The 12,496-nt window shown below is 36.8% G+C and overlaps 1 protein-coding gene across 2 annotated transcripts in view; it reads left to right on the top strand.

Moving 5' to 3' along the window:
- The window catches only part of LOC113943303 (cAMP-specific 3',5'-cyclic phosphodiesterase 4D-like), a 188,343-nt gene that overhangs the window by 65,496 nt on the left and 110,351 nt on the right, over positions 1 to 12,496 (top strand). The window contains exon 1 of one of the 2 annotated variants that reach the window (XM_027634919.1): positions 11,830 to 11,920. The exons of the other annotated variant lie outside the window; for it this stretch is intronic. The gene's annotated coding sequence lies outside the window, so the exon portion shown is untranslated. Of the gene's footprint in view, positions 1 to 11,829; positions 11,921 to 12,496 lie in introns of those variants that run through there. 2 annotated transcript variants of the gene reach the window in all.

Below are 12,496 nucleotides of genomic sequence, written 5' to 3'. Positions count from 1 at the left end.
TTTTTGTGCCTGATGCATAGAAAAGCTCAAACAATAAATAGCTCAATAAATGATCTATGATATTCTATTAATACTGAGTTGTACTAAAGAAATCTGAATCTCCTCTGGACATTTGGTTCAAAATTCTGAAAATACCTTATGCCTGTTTTTCAGAAATAACTACTACCCTAGACGACAGTTTCTTTGTCAATAGAGTCTCACAGACCCCTACAGACCAAGCTGGGCAATTCATGGACTTCAAAAAGTACTTATTCCAGCAAAACCCATTGAAATAAATGGAATACTGATGCCTTGAAATTTTCAAAGCTCTCACTAGGTAACTTTTGCAACTAGCAATTCTTTGAATATCTTTGATGTTAAAGTTTCAGTCCTTTTAGCCTGATCTGTCCTAACAAGAATCAAGGTCTCATGAAGTCTTTAGTTAATAACGGACAGATAAATTAGAAATTCAGGTAACAATTTTTTTATTAAAGGGGAACTTATTTAAGAGATGTAATAACATTAGATAGTATTAAGATTGTGGTAAAAACAGCCATCAGAGAATGTCTTATCTTTTGCAAATGTTTATTATACAACTGTTTAAAAACACTTTCTAAAATGTCTGTGTTCTTTAAGGTTGCTGCAGCTGCTTCCAAGTGTGGGGTCATGATTCATAGCATCTTGAATAATGATGTGTGAAAAAAGACTTTGCTTATATAAATGGAAGTAGCTGATAAAACATAGTTCTTATTTCTGGACCAATGAGTACCTGGAATGTGCTTGGGTTTTAAAACTATCAGAAGAAATAACCCTTCATCTTTATTTTTCCTAGAAAACTAACTGCACACTGGCCAAAAGTGAATAGTATTTGATACTCATTTTATGGGGCAGAGAATAGATGGAGGATAGAGCAAAATTTCAGTGCATTCCATCTGATTGGAAACCTGACAAAAATAATACTAAGTTTTAAGGGACTAGTGCCACTGCAGGGAGGTTAGATCGTCCCTGTTTTTAAATATAATGCAAGTTTCCTGTCTGTAAGTATAACCAATTGGGTAGTCAAAAAACACACCTCCTCTTAAATATGTCTGAAGCCCAGGTTACAAATCCAGTCTTCCTAAACACCTGGACAAGGTTAAGATGTTAACTTGAAGTTCGCAGTAGTAAAAAAGCAAATTGTGGTCTTATCTGCAACATCCCAGCTCAACCAACTTTTTCCTATGCAGAAATTTGCTATCCCATCAGTTGCATAAGGAGACCAGGCTGCAAGCCATTGCGGTGCAAAGATATGGAACAAGGCAGCCCTCTACAAAAAACGTGGGGTGAGAAAGGCATCTTTAGTCATTTCAGTGATCTGGTTTGAAATGGGGTTGTGATGACTGTGTTATATTGGTATAGTTGTGATGAGACAAAGCCCAGTGACAAACAGCTGGAGAGGCAGGGATAGGAGAGCTTTCAAATGCCTTTCAAAAGACCAAAGTGTCTGCCACCCCTACCCTTACATTGTATGCACTGGAAGAGCTAATGGCTATATCAGTACCTCACACTGCCCAGTTATATTCCTCAGATAGATATGTGAAACATAATGGTATGAACACCCTCTGTACTGATTTTAAATTATAAGAATAAGCTATACTTATTAATGTAGGAAATGGAGAATTTGTTATGCAAGGTGTATTGCCCATTAATTCCTAGTCCTTGGGAAGAATATTATAGAACACTTTAAAAACAAAATAGTTCATTAGATGGAAATAATGGTGATGCATGGTTTTTCTCTTCCCCAGTTTAAAGAATGTAAGGTTTTTCCTTTCATTCTTTTGGTATAACTGCTATATGGTAAAATAAAAGGTTTTGAAAAGCTAAAATGAGATGTTACACATACTGACAACAGAAAATAAGTTGGGTCAGATATTGCTAATGAAAGAGAATAATTGTTTCTGCAGTTTGTATTTGTTACATTTTGGTAATTGTTTTGCACTTAAGTAAAAAGAAATTAATACAAAGGAAGATTATTTAAAAGAGAAATGATATTTTATTTTCCTAGAATTCATGACTTGGAATGAAGACTGAATGCATTTGTAGGTGAAGAACTTCTAGTCGCATTCTGACAATGTTATCATTTCAATTATGTGTCATTTTTCTAGTCGAACATGAACCAGATCATATTATCTTGTACCGTTAAGGTTAGAAAAGTGCCTGATGCAAGTTAGAAAATTTAAAAAATGCAAAATACTTGAAAAGCCTAAAGGAAAATGTAATACTTGAAATAGAATCACGTATTTGAACTCTTTAAAGTGGTGAACTATCTTTTTGAATCATAATTTGGGTTGGATAAATTTGAAAACAAAATTATTTGATTGTAGACAGTCAGAAATAATTCGAGGAACTTTTTAAATCGGTTATAGTTTTGCCCAGCTAGTCAACAAATGAAATATAAGGAAGTGGAGAGGGGAAGTAGGAAATACAACATTTATTTAATTATTTGTTTAACATCTTGTAGGTGTAAATCCCTGCAATATATTTCCTGTGTGCTTAAGTATATCATCCTATTGTAACCTTTTCGCCACAATTTCTGAAACTGTAGTTTAGTCATTCCAAACAAATGAGAAACCTTAAGTTTTCATTTGATTTTGGAAAATAAGCTCACCTGATCATAGAATCATAGAATCATAGAATCGATTGGGTTGGAAAAGACCTCCGAGATCATTGAGTCCAACCCTTGGTCCAAATCCAGTCCATTTACTAGATCATGGCACTCAGTGCCACGTCCAATCTGTGTTTAAAAATCTCCAAGGATGGTGAATCCACCACCTCTCTGGGCAACCCATTCCAATGCCTGATTACTCTCTCTGTAAAGAATTTTCTCCTGATATCCAACTTAAATTTCCCCTGGTGGAGCTTAAGCCCGTGCCCCCCTTGTCCTATTGCTGAGTGCCTGAGAGAAGAGACCAACCCCCACCTGGCTAGAACTTCCCTTCAGGTAGTTATAGACGGTGATGAGGTCACCTCTGAGCCTCCTCTTCTCCAGGCTAAACAACCCCAGCTCCCTCAGCCTCTCCTCATAGGACTTATGCTCCAGTCCCTTCACCAGCCTTGTTACTCTTCTCTGGACCCGCTCCAGCACCTCAATATCCTTTCTGAACTGAGGGGCCCAGAACTGAACACAGTACTCAAGGTGTGGCCTCACCACCGCAGAGTACAGGGGAAGGATCACTTCCCTGGTCCCGCTGGCCATGCTATTTTTGATACAGGACAAGATCCCACTGGCCTTCTTGCCCACCTGGGCACACTGCTGACTCATGTTGAGCTTCCTGTCAATTAGTACCCCCAGGTCCCTTTCTGCCTGGCTGCTTTTCAACCACTCTGTGCCCAGCCTGTAGCGCTGCATGGGGTTGTTGTGGCCAAAGTTGATGACAATAGTCCAATGAATGTCATTTAAACAGAGAAATATGTATAAATAATTATTGTAAATTATGTTGTATTTTTATATGTTACTGAAAGACTAGTAGTTCCAGAAAGAGAAACTAAGGCAGAATGCATCACAGTAACTGAGACCATTTATAAACTTACCAAGATAGCAAGTTTATGCTTCTGCTACATGTTTACAAACTGAAGTAGAGAAAAATCTGACTTTCTGTTGCGCTCCCTCTAAACCACAGAAATGTGAGGGATCTAGTTCAGTTTCCTAAAGTCCAGCCTTGACTCCTGCAACAAAGATAGCTTCTTTCTAATTTTACAGTTAGAGTAGTTGCTAAGCCATGCTAAACTCATGGGCAAAGTCTGAATGCATGTAATTGATCATATAAGAAAAATCAGCACCAATATGATCAGCATTTTGTAACTTCCTCACTTGTTAATCTTCTAAAGTGGTACGATTGCATTAGAAAGGTACAATTAAGATGAGTATTTCCTTTCACTGTGTTCCTGCCTATTTCAACTAACTCCCTAGCAGAGATGTTATTTGTTTGCATGACCTAAATCAGACCTTGCTCAATATCTATATAATGGGCTGAAAGAGCCAGATATACTTTAGTAAAGGAGATGAACCTGGGTCTGTAAGTAAAAATGCTGATGTCCTAGTGAGCTGCTTGGTTGGATTATTCCTGTCGGAAAGATATTCTGTTTGAGGTGTCTCTCTATCTATTCTTAAAGTTGCACCTTTTATCCTAGTTTCTGCCTTCTGTTGTCCTAAAATTTTACCTGATGCAAGCCATATCCTTCTGTCTGGGCCGAGACAAGCTCTTCAGCTGTCTGAAGCTCTTCAGTCTGCTACTGTTTTACACATAAGAACATGTGAAATTACGTTATTGTCTTGGCAGTATGTATGGCTTTCCAGAGGAATGTTTCAGATTGTTTCTGTTGGTTTCCTAGAACAAAATTAGAGTTTTCAGAGATACAAGTTTTGCTCAGAGCTCTTAGAGAATGGATTTCAAAATAATCATTAATTAAAAAATCTCACTGCCTTTTAAAGCACACTTGCTGGACTAATGAATCTACAGAATATAAGGTTATTTATTGTGCAGGTTGGTCTGGAGTGCATAGATTACTTGCATTTACTGATAAACAGTTGCAGCTCTACAATGACTAGAACCATGTCCCTAAAGGCATGAACATTATATATTTGCAATATGCATTGCATATAAACAGAATACTTTTAAAGGCTAGAAGGTATCACTAAGCTCGTATAATCCGACCCTCATAGCACAGCTCTAGTAATCCACAGTAAGTCTTGCACTGGAATAAAAACTTCAACTAAGACTAATCAAATGTGTCCCTTAATAAATATCCCAATGGTTACTTAACCTTCTTGTGGTTATTTCTTGTAGATTGAACCTATCTAATGTTAGTTGGATCCTTCTAATTGTTAGATTCCTCAACACGTCTCTCAACATGGATTCAGTAGCAACACCCTAATATTAAGTGATTGTGATGAGAAGATTGCAGTAGGGTTAAAATATAAGTAAGAAACAAAGGAAGAAATTAGTAGTCAGCTCAGGCACATGGCATCACATCAGTGCTTTGCGCTTAAGTGGTCTGCTAAAATTTGAACACATTTTCTGGCCTTAAAAAAGTGGTGACTTGTTGATGAGTACCTATTTAGATCAGAGACTCATTTCTTTCCAGTTCTCCCTAATATGACAAGATTGCTTCAAGTACCAGTTAGGTCTCCCAACAGATATTATAGAAGGAGGAATGCAAATTTGATTCAGAATGTTGAGTGTAGAGTGAAATGATCTAGTCGATGCATAGCTAACCTGAATAAACCTTCTTTTCACCCTTTCTGGAGCTGAAGTTGATACTCAAGATAGTGAATGCCCTCAGCTTGTGCTCTTGGAAATCATTGAGTAGGCACGTCTGTGTAAACTCATAATACAAGACCATAGTGAAACTCCTCTGTTCCTGCTGGTCCAGTCTGAGGCCCTATTGAACAGAAAGTACAAATTGTGCTAAATAAAATGTGTGGTTGTTTTTTGATATGCACAAATGTTAATTAATGTTTAGGTTGTGGTCTATTTTACCTTTCCAAGTGTCTGGTGAATTTTGCATTATTTACTCTGAAAAATATTAATTATTGTTTACTGGCTCACAGTTAAGCATGATGCACTTGCCAGCTTGTGTAGCACACAAAAAATAAAGAAGGCATTTACTGTGGTTCTGCAGCTCTCCTCCCAACATACAAGGTTCAGTAACTGTAAAAATATTTTCTTTAGACAAACAGGAAGAAATTTTTTATGGTGAGGATGGGGAAACACTGTAAGAAGTTGCCCAAAAAGCTGGTGGATGCCCCATCCCTGGGGTTTATTTAAGATCGGGTTGGATGGGGCTCTGAGCTACCTGGTTTAGTTGAAGATATCCCTGGCATGGCAGAGGGGTTGAACTAGATGACCTTTAAAGGTCTCTTCCAACCCAAATCATCTTATGATTCTGAGAAGTAGCTCATAGATATATATTAATAAATGATGGAAAGTTTTAAAAACTTCAATAAATGACACAGACAGACTTAGAAAGTGGAGACTGAGCTTCAGCAAAGAGATACTGTGAAGCCTCAACAATCATTTTCTTTCTTGTTTCATGTGTGGATCATTTTTTAAAATTTTCTTTTTCACTTTTATTAGAGCTGGTGCTGCTTCTGTGGTAACAGGTCCAGCCCAATACAAATGTGCTTTAATAGAAAACTGGCAAGGTGTTCAGATATTCCCAATTCATAAATAAAAGTTAAATACTTCATATAGCATTTTTCTTTTGAAATTGAGCTGTCTGCAAAGAGTATGGGTAATCACGGATGAAGACATTTCAAATGGAAAGGCTTATTACTTTACCTCAGTGCACAATAACTTTCTTTTAGAATGCTGGCCTGGAAATAGTGCTCTAATTCCAAATGTTGCCTCTTAGCTAAATTATTAACTGGAAGGCTGTCTCTCCTCCACCTTCCTGTGCTGCCTGTTGCTGTTTCAAGTATTTAAATTCTTTGAAGTAATATTTTTTTGGAAAGAATTTTACTCAAGTAGAAAAGGCATTAAGAGAAAGCTATTTATTAAGCAAAAAATAAATGCCTTTTTATGTCTTTATAGACTATTTGACTAATTCCCCTTTTTGGGATGCCGGGTCATATATGGATCTTGGTTTAAAATCAGACATTTCTGTAAATGAAAGAAAGACAGCATGGACAAACAATATAGCGGAAACCTGCCAGTTTTGCTTGGTTGCAGATGCTGTCTCATTTTCCATAGCTGCCAGCTTTTTTTTTTTTTTATCCCCCTGCAGTGGTTCCCTGAAAAGACCTGATTCACTGTGTTAGTATCTGGGCATTTCATTATTCAATATACTTAAAATCTAACATGGTACATGGATTCTTGTTGTGCTTTTGAGTAGTCATGACTGAGTTGAAACTACCGTCTGTTCTGCAGTATTAAACAGTGCAATTGGCTTATTTACAAAGGAATTACATGCAGATTAACCATATTATCAATGTTCACACTTATGATAAAGATCTGGGAGCGAACTTGAGATTGAAGATGGTGAAATCAGGCATTAGGGTGGCCAAAGGATTTCCTCAAGTTATTTTTTAAAAAACTAATAAAACTGTAGCTGTGTATGCTTCCCATTTACAGGTGGTAGTTTAGAATGAAGACCAGCTAATGCTAGCCACATCTTGTCTGGGAGCTAAGTATACTAAGGTTATAAGTTTATACGACTGTTTTTTATTTTTGAAAGTTATTTATATTTTTAATGCAGAATTTCTCAAATATTATTCTTTCTCAGATTTTAATGGCAATAAGACAAGCAGTGTCTTTCTAGTATCAAGAATACATGGTAAGGCACAGTGGAGTTTTATTAATAATTAACCTACTGATTTATGTTTTTTTGGGGGACCTCTGTGATTTCAGGAATAATTTTTAATTTATTTGGATTATGTGAAAGATTTTTTTAGCTGTGTGGTGAATATTCTCAATTTAATTATCCATTAATTTCTTCTAAGAAAAGAAGAGTAATAGGCACAACATTTCATAGCCATGAGATGTAGCCTGTATAAAGGATAACTCTCTTATTTTAAAGTAGTTTTGTAACCATTTTAGGTGGTATCTAAGTGATTTACTTATATCTGGTTGGCTCTATATAAAGTATTTTAGTGTTGTGTGGCAAGTGGTAGTCATTTTAGGAACAATCTTAAACTAAAAAATGTTGCAGGTCTTTATTTGTCAACCTTTCAGGAGCAAGACTTAAATGGAAGGCAGAGAATGAACACCTACACTGCTGCTATTACATGTTTATTTCCAAAAATACTTTTAAAAATCTGTCAATGCCTTAAGAATTCACATTCTGTTTAAGCTGAAGCTGTTTTTTACTTGATGCTTTGTCAATACATTGATGCTCTTCGGGAGTCACATTTTTCTCAGCTGAAAACTCGATTGCCTTATAGATGATTTTGTAGTTGGCATTAAATGTTCCATGAAGCAGAGCAATGAAAATGAAAGCAAGCACATCAGACTTTAATAAATGCAATGACAGTCCATGCAGTGGTCTGAGGCTTCAAAAATAGCCTGTGACTAATCAGTTTGTGACCACATTGTTGTTCTCTGAAATCCCCAGCAAGATTGTTCGTGAGGTACTCTGAAATGTGTCTTGTTGGTTTCCAAAGTGTGACAATTTGTGGTTTATTTCTATATGTACATTTCTGTGCCCTGTTCTTTTACTGCTGAAAGTGGTTCTAAAAATGTCAGGAAGGGCTGTGAGTTGAGAGTGCAGAAAACCCCTCTCTGTGGGCCTGCACAGAAAATTGGCAACAAGTAAGGGGAAAGGACAGTACCTTCCATGATCCTTTCCTTTTCTCTTTATCTTTTGCCAAATATATTACATTCTAGGGGAGAAAGGACATAAGCAGAAGTATGTCAGGCTTACAGTGATAAACATAATGTGCTTCATGGTTATATTTTAAATAGTACTTTTGATTTTTAGTAAGCTGGTTTTAAACTGCTCTGCAATTACATGTCAAGTCAGAGTTCCTTAGTTTCACACAAATAGAATGAAATCCTTTTCTTCTTTAATAAATTATTTTCTTGCCTTTTTTTCTTGTGTATTGTAATAGTATATTGAAGAAAAATGTGATAGAGTTCAGCTGAGCAGAGCATCTTCCAAAAATTATATAACCCCTAAACCGAGTGTTGCCTTTTTAAAAAGTAGAAGGATTTATGACAGATATAAAGTCTTACTGCTTAAAACCTTCCAATAAATGGCACTTATCATGCTAGTGATGAGCTAGTCAATTTTTTGGTTTATTTGGTCAGTTGATTGGTTTTGTGTGTTTGGTTGCTTTTCCTTGGGAGGTTGTGTTTCTTGTATGGTTTGAGTCTTCCAGTATGAGCCTGTCAAAGCTAAATTAAATCACAGAGTTGCTGAACAATCCTCCTGTAGATAATTTGCAAACCTACCTTGTCTGTGTTTTTACTGGAAGCTATACTAATGAAAGGAGAAGAAGCAATGCTAGCAGCAAGGAGAACAATTGCTGCTACATTTGGGTCACAGACACTGGTCTGGAAACTGCAGCCAAAGGCCACCTATTCTGGAGCACTGATCTGAGGAAACCTCTGTCACTTTCTCTTTATCCTGACTTGACCCATGAAGCCTGTGCTGTTTCTTTCCACTTCTTGAGCTTCTATATCTTTCCGGAGAGATCTCACCATCAAACACAGTCCAGCTTTTCTGCTGGTAGGAAACTTCCTGTATACTTATCTTGCTGCACAAGCATGTTTTACTAATTACAGATAAAGCAAACTTGCTCTGCAACTATGTAATGAGGCAAAAGAAGATATGAAAATAGAAAGACTAAGGTTTTTGTGCTTAGCTGAAGGTCCACAATACCCATTTCTGAACGTCATCAATTTTTAAGGAGTTGCTGACTTGTGTACGAAATCTAACTGCATTTCAAGTAATGTCTTTAGTCTTGTCCAAATACAAAATTATAAAAGAATACACAGCTTTTATTGTGTCAATAAATCCATCACTTTTAGATGACAGAAGTGTGAAACTGAGGTCCTGTTCGCTTTTGATCATTCAAAATGTCATAGATCTGCTGAAAAAAAACAAGGATAAAAAACGCAGTGTTCAGACCAATATATGGAACAAGCATTTATAACAAATACTCCATTATTTAAGGTTTTTGTCTTGTAAAATACCTTAAGGATTTTCTTGATTAAAAGGCAAGAATTATTTAATCTCATATGGTCTGGTTCTCAGAAGTAAGGAGACATAAACTCTTGGGTTAGGTTCCTTGCATTTTTCTCTATTCCTCAAAAGAATAATACTTGCTTTCCACACCTTTGGCTCATGTAACACATGGCTGCTTTGTGTAGAAGTACTTGTAGAATGATCTAGGTACAAGACATATTACATTCCTGTACTGTGAGAGGTTTTTTTCCTTGAGAAATCCAATTGAATCTGAAAAACTTGGCCCAAAAATACTACTCAGAGACTTTTTTTTATCTTTAAGCAGCAAGGTATTTTTTTATTCAACATTGAGAGCAAGCCAGCTCACGCAGGACAAACTTGCTCAACTTGAAAGTGTAAAAACAAGTTATTTTATACACTTTAGATACATGGTTACATCATTTATTATACATATTAATATGTAGGCTAGTCTCTGGGCGGAGTCTTTCCAGACATGCGCAGTCTCCTACTGTGGGGGTCTTCTCCTCAAACCTTCATCCCTATGGTGGTCACCATGGACGTCTTCCTCAATTTGACCTCTTCAATTAGGTGACTTGAATTCTTCAAGCTTGCAAAATCCTGGCTCTGGGCCTTCTAGATCTTATTCAAATGTCTAATTTACCTAATTTATTACTCTGTGTGTACTACTACTATTCTTTCTATAATAAGGCCTTTGGTCCAGTGAGCAGAACAGAACTCCTAAAACCAGTGCTCCTAAAATGTTCTTCTAGCAAAACAAGTATTGGGGTTTCTTAACAGGCCAAGATATCTCAGTTAACAGTTTTAGACCTGGCTCCTGTTTCAGTTTCCCCCTTTTCTTTTGACTTGCGAATTCTTTCGTCAAGTTTCAAGGGCAAAGAGTTTTGGTAGATTTTTATCATTGCCCACATTATCTGCACTGTTTTGCCTATGGCACTGAATCTGTATCACAGCCAAACATTTAAGAGGGATAGCAGAATTATAGTTACTACTAGTACTAATACTGGATATATCAAATAGTGAAACATTTGTGTTGTTGTGGGGGAATACCCTGTAAAGATGTCCCACCAATGATGTTCTCCTACTTGCTCTACCCTTGTGTTTTATTTACCTCTTGCACCATCTTTTCTATATCCGGGTGTTCAAGCATCTTTTGGAAAGACTTATATCTATTTCTATTTGTATCCCTATCATGATACAACAAATAATAATTTTCAATTAATTGCTTAGTAGTTATTGGAATTGTATAGTTAAAATCACAGCCTATTATTTTAGTAAAATTACAAACACAAAAATTAGTATCATTCACTACTTCATGACAGGTATCTATGGCAAAATTAACACAAAAGGTACTAACACATGCTTGTCCATTTCCTACATAATAGATTTGTGATTGGGTTTTAGTATGGGGAAGCATCTCAAAGGTACATGCACTATCTTCAGTATCTAAGCATAAATCTTCATTTTCTACTACAGCATTTTCACAGATATACCCTAATTGTCCTTTAGGAATACATGCCTCAGTATTGACTGACTGCCACTTTTTCTTGGTGTGATCGTAACTTGCCCAAACACTGTGGCCTATGGGTCTGATAATTATGTTTTGATGTATGGCTCTGTTGTGGTCTGAAGCTGGCTCCCTGCCAAATCTCCAAACCTCATCACAAGAACTTCCCCCACCTCCTGAACCAAGGGAAAAGAAAAAAACCAAGAGAACAGAAATGAGAGAGAGACAGCTAAAGCAATATATATAAATATATTTACACTTATATTACAGTTATATACAATTGAAATATATGTATACAATTTGAAAAGGAAAAGGGAAAGGGGAAGGGAAAAAAGGAACAAAACCAAAATAAAATATACACGATCAATAGCCCAAGATCTAGCAACTAAAAGAATTAGCAAAAGAATATCTTACTACTCTCCTTGGGACCACAGAAAATCACGCTGGAACAATTGCAGGCAACCTCTGTCTCCCAAGGTCAACAAGGCCTCACCAGGCCTCACTCCCCAACACGACAGACTCAACAGCAGGGAAACCCGCACCTCCAAAGCCGCCAGAAGGAAAGAGAGGCCGAAGGCCTTTTCTCCTTTCTTCTTATACCCTGGCTTATGTAAAAATTGTAGGGAACACCGGATAAATCTGGGCACTTCCTTGATTACAAACTGGTCACCAAGGAAGGCCTAGACTAAACTACCACAGGCTCCTAATGTAAAGATAGGAAAGATGTCCTTTTCTTTGGCTGCACTGATAGTGAGTACATAAGCTTTAATTTGTTCATGTTGAGGATTGTAAGTGAAGTTTACTAACTGCCACCACGCTTAGTAATTTTTCTCAAATTGTGTAGTGGAACTGTTTCTAGCTATTATTTCTCCTATCTCTTTTGGCAGTATTCCTGAAGTTCCTTCTCTTAATATTCCTACAGCTACAGATTGTACCCATTGTTGAGTTTGGATAAATTGAATCGCAAGTGCAAACCTTTTATGGATGCTACCAGCACAGTCGGCAATATTGGCAAAATCTTCCGCAGTGTGGTTAACTACTAATGTCAACAATCTGACTGCCAATGACTGTGTTTCTGCCAAAGCGAGCAAAGATGATCTTAAAGGGACTTTGAGTTTTCCCAAATCAGAAGTGATGGCACTTAGTTTATTCACTAACACTTCTTGGTCTGTGGTGTTTATTACACCTAATCCTGTGCCAAACCATGCATTCCAGCCCTTAAGACTTTGCTGAATATAGGGCTGACAGTCTTTTTGTATGTGTGATATATTTACTTGAATGTTTATTTGAACTCTTTTCTGTGAATATGTGGGATCTAACAGTAGC

This window comes from Corapipo altera, unplaced genomic scaffold, assembly GCF_003945725.1.
Source record: "Corapipo altera isolate COAL_440 unplaced genomic scaffold, ASM394572v1 61411, whole genome shotgun sequence".
Classification (NCBI taxonomy): domain Eukaryota; kingdom Metazoa; phylum Chordata; class Aves; order Passeriformes; family Pipridae; genus Corapipo; species Corapipo altera.
The sequence above is the reverse complement of the archived record's forward strand: the minus strand, read 5'-3'. Positions and strand labels throughout refer to the sequence as shown.